Below are 6,254 nucleotides of genomic sequence, written 5' to 3' on the forward strand. Positions count from 1 at the left end.
AAAAAACCAAATCCGTTGACATCAAGTCAATTCTGACTCACAGCGACCCTATAGGACAGGGTAGAACTACCCCATAGGGTTCCAAGGAGTGGCTGGTAGCTTCAAACTGCTGACCTTTTGGTTGGCAGTCAAGCTCTTAAGCCACTGTACCACAGGCTGGGAGCCCTTATAAATATGGCAAAGCAAGTAAATTAATTAGAACAAAAGAAGCATAGACAGGAGCCTGCGAGCACTTCTCCTGGTACAGGTGCTCTTTTCCACCAACTCCAACATCCCTTCATTTATGAAAGAACAATATAAAGGAGACAAGAGAGTTTTCAATTCCTTTTAGAGAATTAAGACCCGAGTTAGATACCCTTCGCTGCCCCTAAAACTAGGTGATGCATATGAAGGTAATGCTTCTGATGAGTCCTGTTCTGGCACCATCATGGAAATCCTTCCCCTCAGTGAAATGATGAGACGGCAGTGAAGACAGACAGCTTTACCCTGAACCCAGGAGTAAACAGGGCAGAGTCTGTGAGGGTCATTGATGCTTAACCCTAGTCTAGGTTTACAGAAAGGAGCAAGAGAAGGTGGCTTCCACAGCAGTGCTTCTCAAACATAATGTGCATACAAATCACCTGGGGATCTTGTTAAAAACTAAATAATGGAAAATTTGGCAACAGATATTGATGATGGTTGCACAACATGATTGATGCAGTTGATGTCACTGAATTGTACATGTGATAAAATGTTATATTGGCAAATGTTCTGTTATCTCCATTTTTACCAAAAAAAAGTATATAATGTTGCAGAAGGTCTGGGGTGGAGCCCAAGATTCTGCATTTCCAACAAGCTTCCAAGTGATGCTGATGCTGTTGGTCAGGAGATCACACTTTAATAGAAAGAATCTGCAGGGCACCACAGAGATAGATAAAATTCTAAAATGTGAGACGTGGAGACTATTGGTAGCAAATATTGGGGTTGCCAACTCAAGCGCCTAAAGCATTTGAGAAGATGATAATAAATGAGGGAAGCCAGCCAGCTATAATGCAAGAGGAAGGCAAGTACACAGCAGCACATGATTTCTCCCTGGCAGAAAGGAGAGCCCAACAGGGCTACGTCTTATGGTTCTTTAAGAGATGCCAGAAATCCAGGTTTTTATGAGAATTTCCTCAATTTTCGTATGTTGACAACTAATACAATTTTTAAAAACTCTAAGCAAGTTAAACATACCAGGTCTGGCCCACAGACCCCTATTTGCGGCCTCTGCTTCCCACACAACTCTCATTACTGTGCACAATAGAGTTCTGACTTCCCCTGTGCAGAGAGGACAGCGAGATACTCCACCTGCTCCACTTGGGTCTCTGCTGCACTTAAGTCCTCAAAGTGTTCTCCTATAAAGAATAAGGAGCAGAACACATGAATAGGTGAAAAATCGTAAGAGAACAAATTTAGTGTCTTGGATATCATGAAAAAATGACTCAGAGAGGGAATTGCATTAATTTCACTGGGCATGCTGGGAATTGTATTAATTTTGTGAGGCAAAAAAAGAAAATTCAGCACAAAGAAAAATTTTGTTGTTGGAATTTACTTTTACTTCTCAAAACTACCCAGGAAGTGGTGTTGTTTTGTTGTTAGTTGCCGTGGGGTCGATTCGTGACTCATGGTGACCCCATGTGACAGAGTAGAACTGCTCCATACGGTTTTCAAGACTGTGACCTTCTGGAGGCAGGCAGCAAGGCCTGTCTTCCAAGGCACCTCTGGGTGGGTTCAAACCACCAAACTTTCAGCTAGTAGTCTAGCACTTAACCATTTGTACCACCCAGGGACCTGCCCATGAAGTAAGCGGTGTTTATTTTTAAAAAAATCATCATCATCATGATTCATAATATACGTTTAAATAATTATGTACCAAAACAAAACCAAACGTGTCGCCACTGAGTCAGCTCCAACTCATAGCGACCCCATTTGTGTCAGAGAAGAACTGTGCTCCATAGGGGTTTCAGTGGCTGAATTTTTAGAAGTAGATTGCTGGGCATTTCTTCTGAGGATCCCTGGGTGGACTTTAACTCCCAACCTTTTGGTTAGCAGCCAAACACATTAACTGTGGTACCACCCAGGGACTCCAAATAATTATATGCATGATTTAGAGTATGCATTTAAGTAATTATATATACGTATGCTAAATTGGTTATAACAAAGTTATAAAATAGAATAGCATACTTCAGAATTAATCAAGTAAGGAAATTATTCATTTTACATATGACCTGAAGCTTTCAACTTAGTTGTCAAATCACAATATATCATGTGTTGGATATGTTAATAAAACCAACAGTAAATTTTCAGACAAAAAGAGTCTGGAAAAAAGAAAATGCGATCTGAGAACATATTTAAAAGTATTCAGTATCAAACAATTACAGTCAGCAAAAGACCTAAAAGTTAAGGCGTCATTTCCAGCTGTAGTGAAGAATGTCAGGGCCAAAGTTTTAGAAAGAAGAAGGCTATGGGTGTTGGGTATGCAGTCAGAAGGAAAAAGGCCAATCTGAGAGGGAGAGAAAGAAGCTGGAGCAGATCTCATCCAGGAAATAGTCCAGTGCCTCAGGCAAGGCAGAGGAAGACATGGCTTCCGGGCCCTCTCTACCTTGGTGTCCTCTTGGCACCAAATGTCTGAGTAATGCACTGGATCTGTGAGGGCAAGTTGTCAGATTGAGAAATCATAAATCCAGGAGGAAAATTCATACAAGGATGACTTGAAGAAGAAAGCAGTCTTAATATTCAGGAAAGTCAACTGACTGAATACAGGAAGAGCTAAGATCTCCAGCAAGATGAGGGTGGCATCAGGTTTGGGATCTGCAAAAGGTATGCAGCTGTAGTGACATGGTGTACTTGCTAAAAACAAGGGCTTTGGATTCCAACAGACCTTTGTTCTATTCTTGTCTCTGCCTCTTGAGCAAGCTACTGAAAATCCTGAGGCTTCAATTTTCTTTTTATGTGAAATGTGGACAACTGTAACACCTACCTCAAAGGTTCACTGTAGGAAATGACTGAGCTAGTACATGTAAATCACTTAGCAGAGTGCTTGGCATAAGCTTGTTGTTGCTAGGTGACCCCATGTGACAAGAATAGAACTGCCCCATTGAGTTTTCCAGGATATAATCTTTATGGGAGCAGATCTCCAGGTCTTTCTCCTTCAATGCTGCTGGGTGGGTTTGAACTGCCAACCCCTTTTGTTCAGCAGTTGAGCATTTAACCATTGTACCACCAGGGCTCCTTGACATAAGCTTAGTTCTTAAAAAATATTTGTTCATTGATAATTGATTATGGATTGAAAGTCCGTCATGTTCAGTCAGAGAACCAATATGGAATTTTGTAAGTGTCTTTAGAGGAGGCTGAATCTGGGGAGGTCAACAGAGATCAATTAGCCTCATCAAAGAAACAATTTTCTAATAAGATTTAACCCCTCTAATCCTCAACATAGCAGACCAAAACCAAACCAAACCCATTGCCATCAAGTCGATTCTGACTCACAGCCACCCTACAGGACAAAGTAGAGCTGCCCCACAAGGTTTCCAAGGAGTGGCTGGTGGATTCGAACTGCTGACCTTTTCGTTAGCAGCCCAGCGTTTAACCACCATGCCACCAATATGGCAGAGGGAGATATAAAATACATTGCACAAAATGTCTGTTAAACCTTTCATTGAGTTATCAATGAATAGGATTAACGTGGCAGTGATCTTCATATACATAGGGGAACTGTAAATACTATACTAAGACAAATTTTAGCTCAATTTCAGAGACTCTTGTAATACTTTGAGCTGCTTATTGATAGTAATGTGCTCTACACCATTGACCAAGGCTTCCTACAGGCGTCACTAAAAAGGAGATTCCTGTGTTGGGTAGAACCATTGGTTCTCAAACAGTGGTCCCGACATCTACATCCAAATCGCATGCCCTCGGCTGTTTCTGCCTATTTAAATACAGGTTCCTGGGCCCTATCTCCCGCAGATTCTAACTCAGTAGGTTTGCAGGGACTCTAGGAATCTGTGTTTATTTTTTAACCTCTCAAATAAATCTGATGCACATTCAAATTTGGAAAGCAATCTTCTAGATGATATTGTCCAATCTTACCTATGTTGACTCAGTTTAGAATCTCTGGGCTATTTCTACCGAACCAAAATGAAGCCATTTTTGAGCCACAGAATTTGAGTATTGAAAATAACCAATATGTAAACATTGATCAAGCACTAAATATTCATGGAGAACCCATTGTATGTAAGGTGCTGCCTTAGGCATTGAAATGCAGTCCTAACAGTGGCCATATGGCTGAAATTAACTAAATTTTCTGGCTAAATAGCTTTGGTTTAATTTGATCAAGCACTGAGGAACTGAATATATTTGAACTAATTGAATTGTTTAGACTACTTAGTATCATTTCATTTCTGGAAAACCTAGTGGTGTAGTGGTTAAGAGGTACAGTTGCTAACCAAAAGGTCAGCAGTTTGAATCCACCAGGCGCTCCTTGGGAACTCTATGGGGCAGTTCTTCTCTGTCCTATGGGGTCCTATGAGTCAGAATCGACTAGACGGCAATGGGTTTGGTTTCAGTTTAGTACCCTTTCTGATTAGTATCAGTTCAGGGTGCTTCCACACATTAACATAATATATGCTTTGATATTTTTGCCATTAAATTCTCAAAATCAAAATAATTTTAATTTATGTGCATTTAAAAATTTAAATTAAAAATTATTACCTGCATTTCAAAGTTGAAAATAACTGCTTCATTTTTGGATCTTTCTCTTTTTATCTTTCAGTCTTTATCTCCTTTTTCCCCTTATTTTTCTTCCCTGTACTTGGAGATCATCAAGATGTGAGCGTGATTTGTAGAGAATGCAACCTCTCACTCCCCTTCCATGGATGTCTCTTAGACTTAGGAACCTGCAAAACCAAACCTGGTCAGTTTTGTATAAAAGAAATCTACACTAAACGTAAGTTTTGAAATTTGAAAAAAATATATGTTTAAAATAAGGACAGGAAAAAATCCTTATCTTACAGCAAACATTCACTGAACATTGTCTACATGTCAGGCACTACACGTTACACTAATATAACCATGATATGAGCTGGATCCTGTCACTATCCCCACTATAAAGATGAGAAATCTGAGACATAAAAAGATGAAGTAATTGCACGAAGTTACACAGCTAATGAGTGGTATAGCCAGGATTCAAATGCAAGTACTTTGACCCAGAGTCCACATTTCTAGTGAATCTATATAATGCCTCATTTGCACCACTCGCATCCTCACAAAAACTTAATACATAATTTGCAGGACCCAGGGCAAAATCCACCACGTCTGTCAGTTTATCGTAATGTGGAGGCTTGCGTGTTGCTGTGATGCTGAGAGCTATGCCACCAGTATTTCAAATACCAGTAAGGTCACCCATGGTGGACAGGTTTCAGCTGAGCTTCCAGACTAATACAGACTAAGAAAAAGGACCTGGTGGTCTACTTCTGAAAAAAATGGGCCAATGTAAACCTTACGAACAGCAGCAGAACACTGTCTGATGTAGTGTCAGAAGATGAACCCATCAGTTTGGAAGGAACTCAAAATATGACTGTGGAAGAGCTGCTTCCTCAAAGTAGAGTTGACCTTAATGACATGAATAAAGTTTTTGGAACCTTCATTTGCTGTTGTGGCACTACTCGAAATAAGAAGAAACAGCTGCAAACATCCATTAATCATCAGAACATGGAATTATATGAATCTAGGAAAATTGGAAGTTGTCAAAAATTAAATGGAACACACTACATTGGGCAAATCTGCTGCAGAAGCCCTCCTTAAAGTGTTGAAAAGCAAAGATGTCACTATGAGGATTAGGTGTGCCTGACCCAAGCCATGGTGTTTTCAATCAGATGCACATGAAAGCTGGACAATGAATAAAGAAGACTGAAGAAGAACTGATGCCTTTAAATTATGGTGTTGGCGAAGAATATTGAATATACCATGGACTGCCAGAAGAACGAACAAGTTTGTCCTGGAAGTAGTTTAGCCAGAGTGCTACTTTGAAGCGAGGATGACAAGACTTCGTCTCACATATTTTGGACATGTTATCATGAATGACCAGTCCCTGGAGAAGGACAGCATGCTTGGTAAGGTAGAGGATCAGTGAAGAAGAGGAAGACCCTCAATGAGATGGATTGACACAGTAGATGCAACAATGGACTCAAACATAGCAGTGATTGTGAGGATGGCACAGGACCGGGTAGTGTTTC

The sequence above is a fragment of the Trichechus manatus genome, unplaced genomic scaffold (assembly GCF_000243295.1).
Source record: "Trichechus manatus latirostris isolate Lorelei unplaced genomic scaffold, TriManLat1.0 scaffold00107, whole genome shotgun sequence".
NCBI lineage: Eukaryota > Metazoa > Chordata > Mammalia > Sirenia > Trichechidae > Trichechus > Trichechus manatus.